Source organism: Macaca nemestrina, chromosome X, assembly GCF_043159975.1.
Source record: "Macaca nemestrina isolate mMacNem1 chromosome X, mMacNem.hap1, whole genome shotgun sequence".
In the NCBI taxonomy this organism is placed as follows: domain Eukaryota; kingdom Metazoa; phylum Chordata; class Mammalia; order Primates; family Cercopithecidae; genus Macaca; species Macaca nemestrina.
In genome coordinates this window covers 154700708-154723614 of record NC_092145.1, presented here as the reverse complement: position 1 = coordinate 154723614, position 22907 = coordinate 154700708, and the positions used below count along the sequence as shown (strand labels likewise).

At 38.2% G+C, this 22907-nt stretch overlaps 1 protein-coding gene across 6 annotated transcripts in view; it reads right to left on the bottom strand.

Annotated features, from left to right (window-relative positions):
- Positions 1–22907, bottom strand: part of LOC105478085 (neuroligin 4 X-linked) — a 348124-nt gene that overhangs the window by 317774 nt on the left and 7443 nt on the right. For 2 of the 6 annotated variants that reach the window (XM_071089256.1, XM_071089257.1), the window contains exon 2: positions 189–357. The exons of the other annotated variants lie outside the window; for them this stretch is intronic. The gene's annotated coding sequence lies outside the window, so the exon portion shown is untranslated. The remainder of the gene's footprint in view (positions 1–188; positions 358–22907) is intronic. 6 annotated transcript variants of the gene reach the window in all.

Below are 22907 nucleotides of genomic sequence, written 5' to 3'. Positions count from 1 at the left end.
TGCTTGAGTCCGGGAGCAGAGGCTGCAGTGAGCTCTGGTTACGCCACTGCACTCCACCCTGGGTAACAGATTGAAGCCCTGTCTCAAAAAAACAAACAAACAAACAAAAATAACAACATTATGGAGCATTCATATCACTTTAAAGAAAGCTTAGCATAAAGAGAATACATTAGTCAAAACATACACACCTTTGGAGGAATATCAGATGTGGAAACTAAGAAGGTTATCATCCACACTATAATGATGTTTCAAATAAGCCTCTCCATGTAAGTTCATCATTACAACTAAAGATTTGGGGGTTCAGAGAGAGGCATATAGCAATTCCAACTCGCCCTGGGTAGTCAGTCAAGAAGAAACCTAGGACATAAGATATAATGATATAAATATTTTCATCAAGATGGCATTGATAGAACTCTGACTTTTCATTTGATGCTAACATTATCCCTTTGTATCAACATAAATTACAATACGGATTGTCTAGAAACCCTAAGTATGTCATTGTACAAAAGTTTGCTGAACGTGGACCATGAATGTGCTGTGAGGACAGGGAAGGGATCCTAAAGATGAATGCCACCTGATCCCTCTCCTCAAGGTCTTTCAGGGAGCGCATCATTAAGGCAAGTACTTATAAATTGCATGAGCTCCTATACTGGTGATACAAGAATAGACAGTGTTGTGCTCAGAAGAGGCAGCATCTCAGAAAAAGCTTCAGAAGATGTCCTCAAAGATGACTTTGAAAGAGGAGAGAGAGAAGAAGCATCTTTCTCAGAGTGGGGCCCATGAAAAGCAAGAGGTGGAAACTGTAGCCGACCCCCCAGTGACCTCAAGAGGTCTGGACTATGACGCTAGCCAAGGTTCTGGCAACACTGATGACTAATATGAACATGTAGGCCTACACAAACACACACAAAAACAGGAAAATAAAAAGCTATTTTTAAAACCTGAGGATATCTCAGAGGGATTTTTAAGTTAAAAAGAAGTATCCCTAGGATGGTCCATTATTTATTGAATTTTCTTTTGAGTCCCAGTGATCCCCTAAATTTCTAAGCTAAAAAGTAGGAGGACAAATTTAATTTTGGTAGATTTCTTGATTAACTACAACAATATGGCATGCTCAGCTGAGAAAAGAATTTACCTGCAGGATTTAGTGTGGTCATTCTGGATATTTCCAGATGTGAGTATGAATGTTCAAATGAACATAAATGACCTTGATTTATACCCTAAGTTATCTCAACAAAATTTTATGTCCTTTCCTCAAACAGAGCAATCTTTCAAACTGTGTTTTTTTTTTAAGTTGCAAATTTAATAAATCATCTGATTTTTTGTCTTGGATTTGCTCCCATTTCTTAACACAACATTCATTTTACTTAATTTTTAGCATTATGAAATCAAGAAAATATTAATGAATAAAAAATTTTCTGTTTAGAATTTTAGAAGAATAAGTTTAAAAATAGAGGATTGATTTTACACAATTCTGCTCCTCCCAAATCATCCCACAATTCTGATAAACTCACAAGAAATTAATTTATTGACCACACTGCTAGTTTTGACCCAAATCTTTATAAGAAATTTAAAAAGCACATAGACTTATCCATCCAGTGAGCAGTAGAAGTAAGCAATACTGCACAGCAGATTTATAGCTTTAGTGTTAGAATGTAAATGATTAAACTTCAAAATCCTGAACTTTCTTAGACTGCATCACTCTCAATCTTCCAGGCACGGACCAGAATGAGAAATTTGACAAAAATTTTCTATGACATCATCTTTAATGAAATACAGGCTAAAAAATGTAAAAACTCTAGGGACATTAATATAGATGAGGAAGATTTTTTTAAAGATAGCCATTTAGAAATAAATCACATGCATGTACTGAGTGACCCAAACATTTTTGGTAAATCGTGCTAATTTAGAAATAACAAAGTGAACAATCAAGGAAGATCCATGTTCCCTTAGGTGAGAGAGGAACTTTCCTCTACAGTGGGTTGATTATACAATGAAAGACGGCCTTCCCTCAGAGTCTCTCTGGCTTGGCTGCATGTCTCAGAAAACTGTGATAGCTGACTTAACACCTGTTTTTACCAGGCAACATTTGATTTTCTCATTCATCCAGTGAAAATCTACAGTGTCTTACAACTACTCATTTCTTTCATAAATACCCAGTGAGTGCTGATCTATTCCAGATTCATGCAATACACATGTTTACAGAATGCGGAGAAAAATTCACTAACTCTCTGGATCCTCCACACATATCCATAATAAGACAAAGAATAAAAAAGCCTTCAAGATCAGGTGAGCTCAGAGAAGAAAGTAAATAATGGGTTGAATAAGAACACAACCGAGGGTGGAACCCACTTTAAATGGGAACAGGACAGGGTGTTCTGGCCAGAGGAAGTGGCACACAAAAATGTCCTAACACTGTACCCGCTCAGTTAGATCACAAAACCGAAAGAGGACTGGGACAGCAGTGCAGTGAGAAGAGGATGGCCTGGGATGAAGCTGGAGAAGTGAGTAAGAGGCTTACTGTATAAAAGTGGAATAGGTCAGTGAAAGGAATTTGGGGTTCATTCTCAGTGTCATGAGAAACAGTCCTTTGTAAAACATTTTAGACTATGAAGGAGAAAGACAAGGATGGGCCAAAGATAAGTAATGTCAGGGCTGCCTTCAACACTTTCTATATACCTGTTTTAAAGTGTTTTACAAGCTTAATTTACTCCTTTTTTTCTTTGACAAGCATCTAATAATACTGCATCTAATAATACTAATAATACTGACCTTCACCTACCTCTGAACTCTCTCCCTTTTCTTAACTGGACAACTCCACCCATAATTGCAACCTTGTATGGTTATTCATTGTCTTGGCCTCTCTCCAATAGTTTGCAAGGTTCTATCAGTATCATCCTTCCAATGCCTCTGCAGAGCCTCATGCCTTCCCCATTTCCTCAATCTCTACCACAGTTGAATCTATAAGTAGATCTCAACTTGCATTACTGATGTTCTGTCTTCTATCACTACCTCTACTATCATGAAACTGATATTCCTTAAATAATTCTGCAAAAGTCCTAATATGATTGCCCCATTGCCTACAGAATAATATCTATAAGGCTTACCATCGAGTTGCACCACCTGAAATGATCTGATTTCAATTTCATCACCCAAACTCAAACTCAACATGCCCTTGAGACAACACTCAACACAACACACCCTATTCCTCAACACCTGCTGTACCAGTGTATTTGTTCACACTTTCTCCTTTGTCCTTACGACAAAATTCTATGCAGCTCATAAGCCACCTCCTTTGGAAGAGCTTCTGGTGATAGTCTAGCTTCCAAGATGGCCAATTGACACCTGCTATTAACACCTTCCTGCAATCCTTATCCACATGGTGCCAGATTTGACTTGAACAACCAATAGCATGTAGCAAAAGTGACAAGGTGTCACCTCCAAATCAAGTGCCAAAGTGACAAGGTGTCACTTCCAAGATCAAGTTCTAAGAATGTGTGGCTTTCATCTTAGACTCCCTTTCAGCCTCCCTCTTTCTCTCCTCACTTTCAGAAAAGCCAGCTGTTAATGTCACATGTCTAGCCCTAGGGAGAAGCCCACGTGGCCAAGAACTGAAGCCTCCTGCCAAGTGACACGTAAGTGAGATTCTCCAACACCCTCATAAAACTGCAAGCCCTGTCTACAACTTGACCGCAACATCATGAGAGACCCTAAACTAGAACTGGCGAATCCCTGATGTATAGAAATGCATGAGATGATAAATGCTTGCAGTTTTAACCTAAGGTTTAGAGGAACTTTTTATGCAGCAATAGATAACCAATGCAGTGTCCAAAATGACACAAATGGAAAACAAGATTCTGTGCTGCCAAGGTCTGTGTTTTTACCCACTTACGGAATGTGTGATGTGCATGCCTTGTAATATAGGTATTTTCATTTATCATTTTGTCTTCCTTACTGAGAGTCTGCTCTCCCTGGGATCAGAGGTTGAATCTTATCTGTGTTTCTATCACTGCTGGTATCTGGCATGATGACCTTCTCAAAGTAAGATGGCAGTACATAGTTATCAAATGTATAAACAAAGAAGGAAGAAAAGATGTTGTATGCATGGTTTCTCAGTTTTTAAAGGAAGAATAGCTGCATGCAGTCTGGAATTACCAGATCTTCGTTTGAGAAGCCATATACCTGTGGATCCCTGAAGTGACAAACAATCTGCTGCCTTCACGTTGCTGTAGTGTTTTGAATTATGAGCCAAGCATTTGGAGGCCATAGGGAAATAAATAATGCCCAGCATATCAATGAGTTTTTATGGTTGTTGTTATTAATCTTTAAGTCCCTCACAGTCCATAGCACATGGTAGATGCCCAATAAATATGCATTGGCTTGAATTGACTGGGAAACTGAAAACATAAAGATAACGTATAAATCAGTAGAGCACAACTGCATGACAAAAAGCAAATGATGAGACCCAGAGCTGTGGATGCTGGCCTCTGAACAGGAAAGAATAAAACAGAACGTTGAGCTCAAAACTCAAGCAGGTCATGTGTGCACATATAACCTAGAAATACCCTGAGGCAGTAGTTCTAAAAGGGTAATCCCAAAACCAGTAATGGCAACTTCAACTGGGGAGTTATGGATCCCATCTCAGATCTGCTGACTCAGAAACTCCTGGGATGGGTCCCAGCAATTTGCCTTTAACGAGCCCTCTAGGAGACAATGATGCTTATGTTTGAGAAACACTACACTGGACTATCTGCTTCAAAAGCAATGAAGACATTGGGTTTAGCACCTCCTTTCAGTAACAATGTACCGAAGACTCATTCTGAGAAATTCAGCAATAAAATGGATGGGAATTAACCCCAGAACCCATGGTTTTGTGGATGCAGCAATCAGGCAAACTGGGAAACCACGAGCCAATTCTTACCATTACAACGCATCACTGAGGGTTTGCAGCAGGAGCCCCAACTCTATCCCTTTTACCACTCAAAGATGTCACCCTGCAACACGATCATCCCACAATGTATTCATCTCTACAACCATTTCTTTCGTTATTTCTACCTCCTCCCAACTTGCAGTTCTCTCATCATTGGGAAGACTTTTCATGAACCCTGACAGCATCCCCATTTCTACGAATTCTCATATTATCCTAGCCCCATGATTACAATCATGGTGTCAGACGCATTTAGGCTATTGCTTGAGAAGTGTCTTTATCCTCCACCAGAGCACACACTCCAGGAGGGAGCTGGTGTCTGTTCCTCACCTACCCTCACTGGGCAGCCCAGTGCCTGCCAGGCAACAGGCACTCAGTGATCAGTGTACTAAAAGCACAGCTAAGTTTCAAAAAGTTCTGACATTCACATCAAATGTGAGGTTAAAGAGGGTTGCATTAATCCAATTTCTAAAGGTTAAGAAAGATCTCTTCCCAGATAAGAAAAGAGAAGTCATGAATAACAAAACTGTGTGTCCATACAAGAGCTGGGAAAGATGTAGTGTTTGATCATTTGCTTAATGGTTTACAATGCATGAGTTTGAAGTTGAAAATACACGGGAGAAACCCAATGTTGTAGTTCCTATTTCCTGAGAGTCAGACATAGAATGAAGTGAAAGCAAAAACTGAACACTATGAAGTGTACTCCCCACCACCAAGTTTAATTTCAGTGCAATTTCAATTGTCTACCATAAATGACACACCGTGCTTTTAGGATACTACCTGACTTCTGAGGATCTAGATGTCTTGCAGTGTGTAAATACTTGTGAATGGGTCTGAAATTACGCCATTTCTACTAGCAATCCCCCTCTTGCCAATTCACATCCAACACTTAACCAGGTCGCGATGAAGTTTATTTAGAAAACACACAGAGCATCTCATATCCCTAATCATGGTTTAAAATGAGACAGTCTTAATTATAATGATGATTGTTCTCAAATCACATAGCTTAGAAAGGCCCTGGAGATAGGTCCAATCACACATTGTACAGTTGAGGGAAGGGAAACCCCACTGTTGATCTTCAGACACCTGCAATGAAATGTGGGTCCCCCACTCCACAATGTGTTGATGCAGTGGCATGGAGCAGTGGAGTCTCTAAAATCCTCATGACTATGGGAACATGATTCCGGAAGACGAGTGTGGCTGGGTGAGGAGTCTGTCCTTCAAACCCAGCTCTGCCCCAAGCTGGCTGTATAACTTCGGGCCCATCCATTATGTACCACATGGGCTATGAGTGATATGTTCATTAATTTGATTATTATGTGTTCATTAATGTGATCATTGTTACACAATGTATACGTACATCCAGTCGTTACTGGACACTTTCCATATATACAGTTTTTGTCAAATAAATATTTTCAAATGAAAAAAATGAATTTAAATAAAGAACTCTGTGCCTTGGTGTATGAGTTTCCTAGAGTTACTGTCAAAAAGGATCACAAGCCTTATGTCTCAGGAAACAGGAATATGCCCTCTCAAAGTTCTGAAGTCTAGAAGTTCAAAATCATGATGTTGGCCATGCTCCTTCTGAGGGTTCTTGGTGAGGATGCTTTCCTGTCTCTTCTAAATTCAGGGGGTTGCCAGCAATCCTTGGGATTCCCTTTTTTGTAGTTGCATCATGCCAACCTCTGCTTCCGCCATGAGATGGCCATCTTCACCTTGTGAGTGTCTGTGTGTTCTCATGGTGGTTTCAACACCAGTTATATAGAATGAGAGCCACTTGAATCACCTCATTGTAATTACATCTGCAAAGACCTTATTTCAAAATAAGATCACAATCTGAGGTGCTGGGCGTTAGGATTTCAATATATCTTCTCGGGGAACGCAATTCGATCCATAACACAGTTCAATCCATAACAGCAAACCAGATTTTATTTGTAAAATTAGAGGGTAAGAATCAAGGTATTTTAGGTTCAATCACTAAAATGTCAAACCTGGAACAAAGTAGAACAACAAAATTGCACTAGATTCTCTCTCTCTCTCTCTCTCTCTCTCACACACACACACACACACACACACATATTTAGAATTGGGAATTGAGAAAATGCAACCTTTGGATGGATGGGTGGATGCGTTTACTTTCAAACAGGCATTTTCTCATCATACGAAAATGATCTTGCTGTTTCTACACATTTGCATCACATTGATGAATGAGGTCAGAATATGCTCTCTCTGCACATATTCAAAACTACATCCACCATAAATGTGGAGCACAACTGCAACCAAACTGTATTTGGGAGCAATTTGCATACATACATCAAACACTGTGTGCAATAATGCATAATAAATTAACTTTTCCTTTTATCCTATAATTGACTGGAGTCTAATTTATTGACCTATTTCCTTGTAGAGCAAAAACTTCTTGTAAACCCATCCCGTTACTCAGTTGGAATATTTTAACCGTGGCATCAACATCTCAAAAATGTAACCAAATTTTTAAAAATGTACCCAAGAAGAAGTAAAACACTTATGTTTATGAGTGGCTTAATGAAAATAATACAGATTCCTTGTATCAAATATAAATATTAAATAAATGTATATGGGAAAAGAACAGGATTCACTGCGTTATACAATTTTATAGAATGAAAATCTTCTTAACTAGATGGTGCGTATCTCCCAGACTTTTAGAAATTTCATATGGAGTGGAAGTTGGCACTTCAAACGAAATGAGGCTTATTGCTATTTTATTAACATTGGAATAAAAATAACTGGTTTTGCATATACCCTTTTATTATAAAAGGTGTAAAATGTGCCCATTTATTATCAAAATTTAAAACGATAATACAAAATAACCTATTATGAGGTCATTTATGACAAATGTTATACTGCATTCTTTGGGGTTGGTGACATTAATTCTGAATCTCTGAGGTTAATAATACATCTTTTTAAAACACATTTTCCACCTAAATTCATCTCATATTCACTCCCAGAATATTAAAAGTTCTTATTTTGTTGGAGAATCTAATTTTAATCAATCAATGTAACAGTTCAGAAAATATAACACCATTTTTTAAATTTAATTTTCTGTGCAGCACATTTCTGGTGTTCCCATTGATGTTAATAAGTTCTAATAACAGACAGCTCTCATCAATGTGTTCGTATCTGTGGAACAGTAAATCTCATTCTTCACATCAAATGTTCAAATACTCTCTTCCCATCTACTGAGCTTTCATTTGGAACATGATTTTGCCCAATTTTAGATAAGCTAGCTGCATTCCGTTCTGCACTTTGTTCTATCAGATACTTATTCAGGGATTTTCTTTTTCTTTATTTCCTGTCTTTGTTTTCTCGTAAGCTCTCACTTATATAAATCAATGCCACCTCCTTTTGGATAGCGTGCGTTATACTGACTGTCCCCAAATGTCAATCCGATTCTCATTACAACTGATAGAATTCATAAAGTCTATTCTGGTTATGAAAAACATCTTCCAGAATAATGTGCTTACTATCTCTTAGTGCACACTTTGCCCAGTTTTTCTTATCTGGTTATGCCCAGCGTACATGTCAGGGCTACTAGAATCCAAAAACCAGTGAAATTCCCCATGTAAAACTTGGAATAAGTACACCTCATTTCATAACAGAGGTTTTTAACTGGGATGGATTTTACTCCCAAGGGGATATCTGAGAATGTCTGGAGACATTTGTGGATGTCAAATTCAAAAAATAATAGAGGTTGATGAGGATACAGAGATAAAGGAATTCATACACACTGTTGATGGGAAAGTAAATTAGTATAAGTTCTATGGAAAACAGCACGGAGAGTCCTCAAAGAACTAAAAATAGAACTACCATCTTATCTAGCAATTCCACTGCTGGGTATCTACCCAAATAAAAAGAAATCGCTGTCAAAAGGATACCTGCATGCATGTGTTTAACACAGCACTATTCACAATAGCAAAGATATGGAATCCAGCTAGGCATCCATCGATGGATAAATGAATAAAGAAAATGTGGTATATATGCATAATGAAATATTATTCAGCCATAAAAATGAACGAAACTATGTCTTTTGCAGGAGCATGGATGGAACTGGAGGCCATTATCTTAAGTGAAACAACTCGGAAACAGAAAGTCAAAAACAGTATGTCCTCACTCCTAAGTGGGAGCTAAATAATGTGTACACATGGACATAGAGAGTGGAATAATAGACACTGGAGAATCAAAAAGGTGGGAGGGTGGTAGGATGATGAGGAATGAGAAATTACTCAACGGATACAATGCATGTTATTCAGGTGGTGGTTACACTAAAAACCCAGATTTCATCACTATGCAATATATCCATGTAATAAACAGCACTTGTGCCCCTTAAATTTACACAAGCTTTTTTAAAAACAGGGATGTGTATACGACGGGCACCTAGAAGCTTGAGTCCAGCAATTCCATTCAGCATCATACAAGGCACAGGACAGCCACCACAACAAAGAATTATCCACCCTCAATGTTAAGAGCACCAAAGTTAGTAAATCTTGTTTTGTAAGAGACATGTATCCTTGTAAAATATCTGAGTAAATCAAGTAACATTTAAAATTACACAGAATTTAATAGTTTGTAAAATTCTCTAGTGCATCCTTGTGTAACAGGTTCCAATGATCTTCTACTAATAATACCACCATCCCAGATACTCATTTAGAAGTCTGGATTTATATCATGCATACACACACACTCACAGATACACACACATACACACACAACTCTTCTTAAAATGAGGCATACTTACATTAGCATAAGAATGATAGCCAACTATTTTTAACTGTATAGATTAGATGAGTTTGGTTTTCTTTAGTCATATTTTTCCTGTTTTTTAAGACAGGATCTCTCTGTCACCCAGGCTGGAGTACAGCAGCACTATCAGAGTTCACCGCAGCCTCCAACTCCTCGGCTCAAACCATCCTCCTGTCTCAGCCTCCCCAGTAGCTGGGATTACAAGAGTGAGCCACCACATCTGGCTACTTTTTTTCTGTAGAAATGGGGTCTCACTATGTTGTCCAAGCTGGTCTTGAACTGCTGGCCTCAGGCAATCCTCCCTCTTTGGCCTCTCTTTAGCCTCTATCATTCAAAATATCATATGCAATGTTGAGTTCAATAGAACTAATAATTTTAGTTAACTGTGGGTTGGCAAAGAGGAAAAAATTGCATTTGATTCTTTGTGTGTGCGTGTGCACCCGTGTGCGCGCGTGTGTGTGTGTGTATGTGTAATGATGCAACAAAAGCTACCTTCTGACATCCCTTTATCTTTGCTTCTCATCAGATCTGTATCTCTGCCAGGTACCAGATAATATGAGGCTGAGTTGGGAAGATTGCTTGAGCCCAGAAGTTCAAGACTGCATCGAGCTATGATTGCATCACTGCACTCCAGCATGGGCGACAAAGCGAGACCCTGTCTTCAAAATAAAACTTCATTAAAAATAGATAAAAATGAGACATACTGAGTCCAAAGAGCTGTCACATAGCTGGCCAAATTTACCCAGCAGCATTCCTTCTGGGTAGAACACTACCAAGTCACAAAGCATTTGCTCCTAAGGAGTTGGTAACCTAAGACTGTGCGTTATGGAAAATACACACGTTCCTTCTAAAATAACTTGACAACTACATTTTCCGATTCTAAAACCCACTTTCATGTAGAGTTAAAACGAGCAGTTTTTTCCAACAAGAATGTGCATAAAAAGATAGGGAAGCTATATCAATTAAAAGAAATGTAAAAGACAAATCAACCTATTGTAGTGCTAGATCTTGCGTGAGTTGCCAAACTATGAGAAGATCATTTTGACATTTACAACTTTATAGTGGATAATACGGAGGAATTACTGTTCATAATTTTAGGCATGGAAAAGATTCTGCAGCTGTGTAAAATAAAATGTTTCCTATATTTTAGAGCAATGTACAGACATATCTTTAAATGAATTACATCATGCCATAATAAGAATGGAAATATGAATGAAGTTAGATACTAAAGATTAGGCTATGCATTCATAATTGCTGAAGCCAACTGATGGGCACATGGGATCCATTATTCTATTTTCCCTTCTTTTTTTGTCATAGACCAGAAATTTTCTATAGTAAAATATTCCATAAGGTTTCAAGTGAATACAAATGTTTACAGAAGGGATACAAGAGGGAAAAATGTGTACAGACCAATGCAGAATGTTTTTTGAAACATACAAAAGAAAATAAGTAATGCCCCTATAATGAAGAATGCCCAATTTACAAGGAAGAGTTTCAAAATAAGTTAGAGGAGGGAGGGGTGTGGAGCAAAAAAATAAAGAAAAATACATTACAGGAGCAAAAACATTAAAATAATCTAAATGTCAAAAAATATGTAAAGAACTTGGTATGTTAAAGCATAGTCTTTTGAGAAAATTAACCATGAAAAACAATGCTTATGAAGATTTTTAATAATCCTAAAATGGTTTATGCTATAATAGTGTATGAAATGTAAAGTTCAAAATGGCATAGAGATATATACAGATCTAGGCATAGAAATATAATGTGAATATTAGTAAAGATATGTGTACAGATACAAAAACAGATATGATTAAGATATAGGTGAGAAAAGGTACAATATGATATAGAACAGTTATTGATATGCTATAGCTATTGACTCTAATATTGGTACAGATACCATACAGATAAAGATGTGATCTACATGCAAATATATATGTATATACATACATATGATATAAACGCAGATAAACACATAGATGTAGATAGAGAATGATCATCTGTGTTTAAAATATTCAGAAAATCAATGGAACAAATTATAGAGTTACTTACTATTAACAACTAGTCTATGGAATGATGATCCAGTTTTACATTTCTTTTTTCAAAGTTTCTGTATTTCTTTCCTATACTATTCTTCATTCCTTCACCATAAGAAAAAAAAACATCCTGCCTTTAAAAGTCTCCTTGAGGCTGGGCACGGTGGCTCATGCCTGTAATCCCAGCACGTCAGGAGGCTGAGGTGGGCGGCTCATCTGAGGTCAGGAGTTCGAGACCAGCCCGGCTAACATGGTGAAACACCATCTCTACTAAAAATACAAAAATTTGCCTGGCATGCTGGTGAGCAACTGTAATCCCAGCTACTCAGGAGGCTGAGACAGGAGAATCGCTTGAACCAGAGGCGGAGGTTGCAGTGAGCCGAGATCGCGCCATTGCACTCCAACCTGGGCGACAGAGCAAGACTCCATTTAAAAAAAAAAAAGAAAGAAGAAAAAAGAGTCCTTGAAATGGCTACAATTTGCTTATATTCCTTATTCAGAGAATAGATCCGGTTACATGAATTAAAAAAAAAAAAAAGACTGCTTCTTAAGCAATGCTTAAGTAATAACCACCTGCATGCATATTAAAATTTTATGTTAAAACACATCATAAGGTTAAGAGGATGATATCACCTTTTGAAATATTGATAGTTGTGACAAGACGCACACAGCTATTCATACAGAGACTGCAGCATCTACCCTGATTAATGGGGTCCTCTGGAAGTCTTCTGGTTAGTAGCATGTTCCTTCAGCTTATATCTCTTTATCGAAAGACACTAGGATGAGTGGTGGGAGGAATGACCTCTGCCCCACTCTTAAGCTGTGGTATGGGTGCTTTTGCTTACTGCATAGGAAGGTCATAGATTAAGCAATGAAGCATGTTCAAGGACACTGTAATGTTTGCCCATCCACTGAGGTTTCCTGATGGAAGAAGGTGTTTTTGCAAGCTGAGCATCCGTGAACCAGCAAGGTTGAGAGTTTCTCTAAGAGTCATTTACTATTGAGTCCTTGCATTTACTTGCTATTCAAGTGAATAGACTTTCTGATGTTTACATCATGGCCACAAAAAAATATAAAGTAGAATAAGTCACAGTAATGTAGAATTGAATTAAAGCCCAAAGCATATCCAAAATATCCATGTGCCCACAGTGATATAAACGATTGATTAAATAAATAGAGGGTAGAGAGCCATCTTTCTTAGGGAAGAATTCCAAATAATTTATCAATATTCCACCATCCGGGAAGTGGAGCTTCATTCTGCCTCTTCTCCCACCCCCACCCCACTTTAGGGACTTGCTTTCAAAGACTAGACTTGGGGTGGAGGGGAGAGTACAACTTTACAGCAGAGAAAACTGACAAACTCTGTCAGCCACGTGATCAAAGCCACCATCAAGAGCAAAAGTCTTGCGGACAGTAGTCACCGTTGCTAAGGTGAGATGAAGGAAATCTTCATCTCTGTGGATTTCCTCCCCCAAACACATACCCCTGTCTAAAACATCAGACAGGCCCTAGTTGGTGGACATTCTCCATAACATTAATACCTCAAAACTATTAAGGTCGTGAAATACAAGGAAAGACTGAGAAACTGTCACAGACTAGATGAGGCTAAGAAAATAGGGCAAATCCATGCATCATGGTATTTCAGATGGTATCTCAGAACAGAAAAAGGACATTAGGTGAACACCAGTGAAATCCAAATAAAGTGTGATGTCGATTCTTAGTAACATACTAATGTTGGTTCCTTAATTGTAACAGATGGTCACGTAAGATGCTCTGTGGGTGTGGAGTTAAACAGTAACTCTCTGTACTATCTTCGCAACCTTTCAGCAAACCTGAAACTACCCTAACATTTTTAAAAGGTTATTTTAAAAAATGAAAACAGGAGTGCAAAAATGTCCTTTAAAAAGATTAAAACAGGTTTGTATTTTGTAAAAGTAGTCAATGTGTAAGAATCAAAGAGTCAGAATTACCATCTCAATGGAACAATTCTGCTGGCTTTCAGTCCTGAAACTTTCCAGCAAACGGAATAATCAGCACCTTGTTTTAATCCTGCAGAATCAACGCCTCAGTGTACAAAAGCAACAGGAACAAAGTTAAAGTCTGGAAATGTTTCTCCTCCACATAATAAATGGAGCATTCCCAGCGCACTTACTTTAAAGCATCGTGGAAAAAAATAATGAACGTCAGTCACAGTTTTATCCACTGCGGCATTCTCAAGTTCTTAGATGGGGAGTTGTAAAAATCAAAGAACACCATTGACAAGGTCATCAAGCTGTCTGACAAACAATAATTAATTCTCAGGTCAACAGAAAGCATCTTCATAAAAGCTGTGACCTGAAAATACTCCAGGTTTCACAAGTCTGCACTGCAAAAAACAATTACCCCAAAATATGAAGGCCAGGAGTGGGCTTCTGTTGTTGATGCACAAGACAGTGGGCTCTGCTCTTAACACATCCACAAGTCCTTATTCTGACCTTCGTTTGCCCTTGAACCAGCCCTCCGATACAGACTAATCATCACAAAATACAGATTTCACCAAGTCATCTCTCTCGGAGACCTGACAGGTCATATGTGAACCCTTCAATTTGACAAGACACTCCAAGACTAACTCCTGCAAATCCAACTTCCCATTTTGCCTTTTGTGTCTCCATGAAGCTGAAGATTTCAATGCACAGGCTAATCCGCAAAAGAGGGTCCCCTGGAGCCTTTTTGCCTCTAGGCCCTTTTGTTTGACTCTTAATCTAATGAAAGTAGATGTTGCTTTTCTCTTGATTATACCTCCCAGGACTAAACATAGATGGAGAGAGAAGTAGAATCCACCAGTTTTTGCAGAAAAGTAGAGCCAAGTGCGCTGGCTCATGCCTGTAATCCCAGTATTTCAGGAGGTCAGTCCGAAGGACCCCTTGAGCCCAGGAGTTCGAGATCAGCCTGCGCAACATAGTGAGACCCCGTCTCTTAAAAAGAAAAAACATATATATAGAAAGTTCCCATCACAGACAAAGCCCTGTAAGGAAAGGAAAGAATCATCCCTGAAAAAGATCTTATCCCTTCTTAACAATGCCTGAGACACAGCCAGGTGCATTAAACAAATGCAATTAATTAACACTTAAAAAATGTAAAAATGCTGGGTTCTGACTTACAAATAAAAACAGGGAATGGGAGCAGGCTTAGAAACAGCTAAGGTGCATTCATCAAAACTCATAAAACAAAATGAGTTCCCACCAGCAAGTGCAGCTTTTAATGCGGGACATGTCTTTTCCTGCTTTCTCTGCTAGTCCCTTTCATAGAAATGATTTATCTGTTTAAATCTCTGCTGCTTAATGAAGAAAAGTCTGTTTTGAAAATTAAATAATGCACTTTGCTTTATTTTGCCCATTTAAAATTTCTTCTAATTTTGCAAGCTTGTCATGAATTGGCGAAAGCAGATATGTTAAAAATTGGGGGTATTTCATCTTCGTTTCAGGAATAGTGTTCAAAAGTATGGGGATAAATCACGGCCCGGTGCGGTGGCTCATGCCTGTAATCCCAGCACTTTGAGAGGCAGAGGCAGGTGGATCACCTGAGGTCGAGAGTTCGAGACCAGCCTGACCAACATGGAGAAACCCGTCTCTACTAAAAATACAAAATTGGCCAGGTGTGGTGGTGCATGCCTGTAATACCAGCTACTTGGGAGACTGAGGCAGGAGAAACGCTTGAACCTGGGAGGCGGAGGTTGCGGTGAGCCGAGATTGGGCCATTGCACTCCAGCCTGGGTAACAAAACGGAAACTCCATCTCAAAAAAAAAAAAGGATGAGGCTAAATCACTGAAACTCTCTGTGACTCAATTTCCTCGCGTACATGAGGGAATACAAATGATTGCTCAAGTACATTCAAGTCCTAACAATCTGTGATTCTGTTTTCCAATTTCATCATGAATATCCCAACAAACTGTTCTTCAAATACAATGCAGGCAATTTAGTAGGCACTGAAGCATATTTTTACCTTTCCAAAATGAAAGTGGATAACAAGGTAACAATAGCACTCTCCCTGAAGCCATCCTGTCCTGTCTACTCCCAGTGAAGTGAAATAGCTGGAAGATGTGGAGAGTACATACTTGAACACTTTTATTTATTATTATTTATTTATTTATTTATTTATTTATTTATATTTTGAAACAGAGTCTTGCTCTGTCGCCCAGGCTGGAGTTCAGGGGCACCATATCAGCTCACTGCAACCTCCGACTCCTGGGTTCAAGCCACTATCCTGCCTCAGCCTCCCGAGTAGCTGGGACTATAGGCACGTGCCACCACACCCGGCTAATTTTTGGATTTTTAGTAGAGATAGGGTTTCACTACTTGAACTCCTGACTTCAAGTGATCCACCCACCTCGGCCTCCCAAAGTGCTGGGATTACAGGCGTGAGCCATCATACCAAGACACTTTTCTTAATTTGAAGAGGGAATTTTTTTTCCTGTCAAATAGGTGTTGGAAGGATGTCAGATGAGAGCTGGGATGGGGAGAGGAAGGAAGGAGGAAAGAGAAGCAGCTCCCTTCCATTCTGACCTGCTGTGGCAAGAATCCCGGAACTAGCAAGACCAACAGGATGCAGCTGGCTTCACTGAACATAATTTGCTATGAGCATCTTTAGGGACACACACTGCTGGATAAATTCCCTTCCGGGAGAGGCCACAACTGACCACTACATGGAAGAGACAGCTGTTTCTTCACTAGCCAATGAGGCATCCCCACCCAAGTGTGATCAAATGCCTCTGAGGCTCAGCCCCTCACTCCAGAATATCCCCAGGTACCTGAGGATGCTCCAGATTTGGGGGCTGCACCGTCTGTGGTTTCTCTACATCAAACAGTATTTTTGTGGCGTCAGGGGTGAGGGAGTATGGCTTACTTTTAAATATAGTTTTGCAAACTCCTTCTCTGTTTAGTCTTTGTTTGTTTGTTTGTTTTTGCATAAGCTATGATTAAAGTCAAGAGAGAAAAAAAGGTAAATGCATACCCTGGAGTCATTGAGCAACAGAATAACACTAATCAAATTCTGTCCACATAAACGATGCATTTGAATTCTTTCTAAGAGATGGGGTGTCACTCTGTTGCCCAGGCTGGAATGCAGTAGTGAGGTCATAGCTTACTGCAGCCTCAAACTCCTGATATATTCAAGTGATCCTTACACCTCAGCCTCCTGAGTAACAGGGACTACAGACATGCACCACCACACCTGACTTATTTTTAATTTTTTTTTTTTTGTATGGATGGGGTTTCCTAGACTGGTCTCAAAGTCCTGGGCTCAAGTAATCCTCCTGCCTTGGCCTCCCAAAATGCTGGAATTACAGGCATGAGCCACTGTACCCAGCCACATTTGAACTTTTTAGCAATACCGCTACAGCATTACAGGTAGAATAATTATTGTTTGAAAAACCTTCAGGAAGATGTGTTCCCCAATAAAAAGAGAGCTATGTATGCATATGTAAATAGATGTGTAATTTACATATGCAAATATATGTATATAATTTACTTGTGTATTAATATCAAGATACATGTTGGTCTAGAAAGAAACAATTTTTAATTAATTGGGATCTGACTAGATTAAATGCCCAAATACATTTGATTGTGAAATGACTAGACACATAACTTCTTGTGCAATTTTAAGTTAATTTTCACAAATTATGTCATAAGGTGACTCACTTAAGTGAGGCTTATCAATTGAGATATCAAATAAATCCTGGAAGGTTATTTTACTGGTGAAATTGTCACGGCAGACTGAATCATAGTACACAACCACTGTCACACAAATTCTATGTAAAGCCACGTGTGAGTTATTATTCCGTCCTCATAATATGGTACCGTTTGATCTCTACCATTAACCTGGATTGTCAGAAGATTTTTTTCTGAGGTATTGATTCCCTCACTAGGGTTGGTTGGTTGGTTTTTATGCTGCAACAAACTCGGATCTCCCCCACTTTCTACTACTACCATTCCTGTGTCTGCTTTATATGTTCAGTCTCTGCACAGGTACGGTATTTAACTTCCATGTAACTGTTACACTTTCTCCCTGGTATTTAACTTCCATGTAACTTGTTACCCTTTCTCGCTGGGTCATCCTTACTGTTTGTTACTGTTTCATACAGCATGAAGGGCCTTGTCTTGTCCTTCCTACTGGGTTACATTTTAGCTGGTAACCAGAACCCTCTGTGGTAATAGGCAACTAGAAACCCAAATGCAAGAGTTTTGACTGTGGTTTACTTATATTTGTTTTCGTTACTGTTGTTATTTTTGAAATGTCTCGTGTATTTCTCATCGGTTCTGATGCACTAAGTCTATCTGTTCCACATAATTCTCTGTAATGGGATCTACATTATTCATTTCTTCCCACAGCATACACTTGGCATGTGGGTAAATCTGCAATATGGGCGTGCATGTTAAGGCTTCTTGAGCCAACAGAGCAAGCCTGCTGCTTCAAGGCGAGGACAAACCTACCCTCAAAAGCATTACCTCAGACAGGCAGCCTTCTCCCCTCCCTCAAGAATCATATTAACTCCATTATGTTTCTCAAATACTTTCATCTCCTTGCTCATCAACTGTAGTAATCTGTTTGTTGAAGAAGTTAAAATTGAACTATATAATCACTCTCTGAGAATTCGAACATGAACCTAACTCCTAATATTTGGGCTATGTAGCTCTGATGATTTTGCCTTTAACTATTTAAGAAAGATGTATGAAGACTGAATCAAGCTGTTGCTTTCCTTAACTTTTGACATAGGACATGAGAGATTAAACACACACACACACACACACACACACACACACACACACACCCCAGAAGAAAAATTCTGATAAAACGTGTTTGTTCTTACACATAAAACCAGAGGTGCAAAATAACATTAGCCTATGGTTAATATAGGAAAGATAAGCAATTTCATCTTCCTTGTATCCCACTTATTGGTACTCAACAAGTTTTGAGTAAATTTGTGAAATAAAGAAAAAAACCAACAAGTTCATTTCTCCAAGTAGTCTTGGTAATTTCAACACTTTCAAGTGTCTTCATACCCTGTTAGTACTTCTTTCTGCTCTGTGTCAACAGAAGTATTCTCAACACTGTTGTGGTTAATTTGGTTAACACTCATTACAAAGAACCCTAAGTTATCTATCACATCTGCTAAACCCATTAGTACAGGAGACTTTAAGGCCATAATGTGTCCATTTTCAGGATATAATTGAAGAGAGGCAAATGATATATGAGGTTTTCCAAAAACATTAGACCAGGGAGCCTCTTCAAGAAAGAATCCCCGATTCGGGAGTTCTTATACTTTTTAAAGAATCTTCATAAAATATTTTCCTCTGAGACAACACAATCTATGCCCTATCTTTAAGCAATCCTAGGTCACCAGTATGAGTGATGTTGTCTATTTTTAAGGTTCTCTCATGATTCTAAAAGACTTTAAGTTGTTGAAAAATAAATTATATGAGGGGTGGTAGAGTTTGAAACAATTATCTGTGATGTTACCAGATATTTTAGACTAAAATATATTAGAATCCAAGGTATTGTTCATGCCTTAAAACAACTGAAATATCTGACTGTTGCTTATTAATTTTAAAAAGAATATAGGAAATAGCCATTAATTAATGAGGCTGTTTTCACTACCACATTAAAAAAAAAAAAAAAAAAAAAAAGCTCACAGTTGCCTGTATGTTTTTGTTGAATCAAAGTAATCTGCTTTATGTATGCATGCATTTATTCAAAGAATTTACTAAAATCAAAATCAAGCTTTTATAAATCTAGGGTTTGACAAAGTTTTAAAATATAACCAGCTATACAAATATGGCATGTGGGAAATTCTATTAAATTGTCATGAACATGCTTCTTTGTCATTCCAGGAGTCTTTCTTTTCATTACTCTTTCCTATTTGATCTGTTCTTCTATAGAATTATCTTCATTTTCTCTTTAATACCTTAAGGATCCCTGAGACCTTGTCACTCATCCAATTAGAATAAAGGAATGAGGGAAGAAAGAAGGACGGAAAGAAGAAAGGACGGAAAGAAGAATGGAGGGATGAAGAAAGGAAGGAAGGGAGGAAGGGAGGGAAGGAAGGAAGGAAGGAAGGAAGGAAGGAAGGAAGGAAGGAAGGAAGGAAGGAAGGGAGGGAGGGAGGGAGGGAGGAAAAAGAAAGAGAGAGAAAATGAAGGAATAAAGGAGAGAATGAGGGAGAGAAGGAGGGAGGGAGGGAAGGAAGGGACGGAGAGAAGGATGATAGATGGACAGGAAGGAGAGAAGGAGGGAAGGAGGTAAAGAAGAAAGGAGGGATGGAGAAAGGAAGGAAGGGAGGAAGGAAGGGAGGAAAGGAAGGAAGGAAGGAAAAGAAAAGAAAGAGAGAGAGAAAATGAAGGAAGAAAGGAGAGAGGGAGGGAGAGAAGGAGGGAGGGAGGAAGGAGGGAGGGAGAGAAGGATGATAGATGGAAGGGAAGGAAAGAAGGAGGGAAGGAGGTAAAGAAGAAAGGAAGGAAAGAAAGAAGAGAAAAAGGTAGGAAGGAGAGAGGGAGGGAAGGAAGGAAAGAAAGAGTAAAAGAAGCAAGGAAGGAGGGAGGGAAGGAAGGAAAGAAGAAAGGAAGGGAAGAGGGAAGGAAGCTGTAGTTTCTGTGCACCATTAACTAACAATAGCTCCTGTGAACCAGCCTGGAAGTCCATTCACCACACAAAACATAGTTTCTTTTGGAAAATGCAAGTCAAACTATATATATGGTTTGTGTATATATATATGTATAAAGTTTGCATGTACTTTTCATACAAAAGAACAAGAACAATACGTATACATACACATACACATATATTTTATTACAGATTTATATGGATTTTATTATATATTATTTGTCACAATTATACGTACATAGTAATATATACTAAATATACTAAATTATATTTAAATGAGTTGTATTCAATATATAATAAATTATAAGTATATAAATCAAATTTGTATTATATATTTATATGACTTATATGTTATATATTAGTATATAATTTATATTTATATAATACATGTTTAAATAAATTATATTTTGTATAAATAAGTTTGCAATGGCTTTAGAAATACATGTAGTTTAAGTTATAAAGGATTTCATCAGTAATATAAATGGCATATAAATACAATTATATAAGTGTATATAAATACAACTATCTAGAAATAAATATATATTAAATGGCTATTGTAGATGATGGTTTCATTCAAGTATATAAGTTGGATACAAATACTACTGTATAAGTGTACATAAATGCAATTTCATATAAATAATTACATGTTATCTGTAGAAATTAAAATGAATAATGTATGATCTGTATATGTTTATAGGCATCCTATTTTTTACATATACATACATTATATATATATATGTATGTATGATGAAGGCTCTGTAGATATAATTTGCAAATTAAACTATTTTATGCATCTTATTTATACTGGTGGCTATAACTGACCTAGCCCATTTCTTTCTGCACACCTGTATACTGATGTTTCAAAAACATAAGTCTGTTCACAGTCTTATCAAGTGTAAGTAGAATTCTTAAGAACCTGTGCACAGTGGTGAGTGAACAACCTAAATGTGAAACCCTCTAGTATTCATTCACTTTTGCTCCTGTTGTCACCTGGGATTGTCAATGCTTTTCAGTAGCTGCAATGTGAATGTATAGTGCACGTTACATTTGAATTCAAGGAAATCTGCAGGAAGAGAGGGACCCAAGAACATAAAGAGATTATAATGAGGTTCTCAGCTTTTGTGACCTCAAGCTTCTCCATATTTATTGAAAGGGAATGCAGAGTTTCTGAAGCTGGGCAGATACAATGCTCTGCTGACCTTGCCACAAGGCTTCAATGGAACAGTCTCTCAGCAAAGCCTTTGGGCACCAAGAGAAATCAAGGTGAGAATCTTCTACAAAGGCAGATAAAAGGGTTATGAGTTTAGCCTTGGTAAAGGGTGCCCAGTTTGATCTTTGTAAAAGTTGTCTATTTCTCCATACAAGTATATAACCTTGCACAATATTGATGGACAAGAGAGGGTAACATTTTGTCACACATATAGATAGTTTCACCATAAACATAGGTGAAACCTTCCTTGGAATTAGCACCCAAATTAGAAAAAAAAAGCTTCCAGGAGACCTAGAGAAAATGGACACCCGTCCCTTAAACACATACTTTCTACTTACTTAGGTCTCATGTTAATGAATGTCTTCACTCCTAAATGAGGAGTACACCCAGACCCATCATAGGTAACTTTATAACTTTCTTTTTATTTTTTTATTTTTTTTTTTTTTTTTTTATTGTTTGAGACAGAGTGTCGCTCTGTCACCCAAGCTGGAGTGCAATGGCACGATCTCGGCTCACTGCAACCTCCCCCTCCCAGGTTCAAGCAGTTCCCTGGCCTCAGCCTCCTGAATAGCTGGGATTACAGGTGCACACCACCACGCCTAGCTAGTTTTTATATTTTTAGTAGAGACAGGATTTCACCACGTTGGCCAGGCTAGTCTTGAATTACTGACCTCAAGTGATTTTCCCACCTCGGCCTCCCAAAATGCTGGGATTACAGGCGTGAGCCACAATGCCAGGCCAACTTTATAACTTTCATTGTACATTTTCTATTTTTATTTATTTTTTACGTTTTATTTATTTATTTATTTATTCATATTTTTAGAGATAGGGTCTTGCTCTGTGTCCCAGGCTGAAGTACAGTGGTGTAATCATAGCTCACTGCAGCCCTGATCTCCTGGACTCAAGTGATCCTCCCACCTCAGCTGGAGCCACAGGTACTTGCCATCATGCCCGGCTAATTTGTTTTTAATTTTTGTTTCTTTGTGGAGTTGGGGTCTCACTCTATTACCCAGGCCAGATGTTACAAATTGTTTAATATAACATAGGTTTGGTGAATGATGAGAATAAGAAAAGGAAAATAATGGAAAATCACATTTTTTCCTTCATATATGTATATATCAAATATATATATATATATATTTGCTTTTATCTAATGTGTTGCAATGGCTGAGAAAAACATTTTTTGCAAGGACTAGTTCCCAGTTAATGTGTTGGCATATGCACACATGTATGTGTATACACCCGCTCATACACACTGCCATTCTTACCGTGTAGCTTCAGGGCGTGAGGGCATCTTGTCTCACTTAGGAAAACAGTTAACAA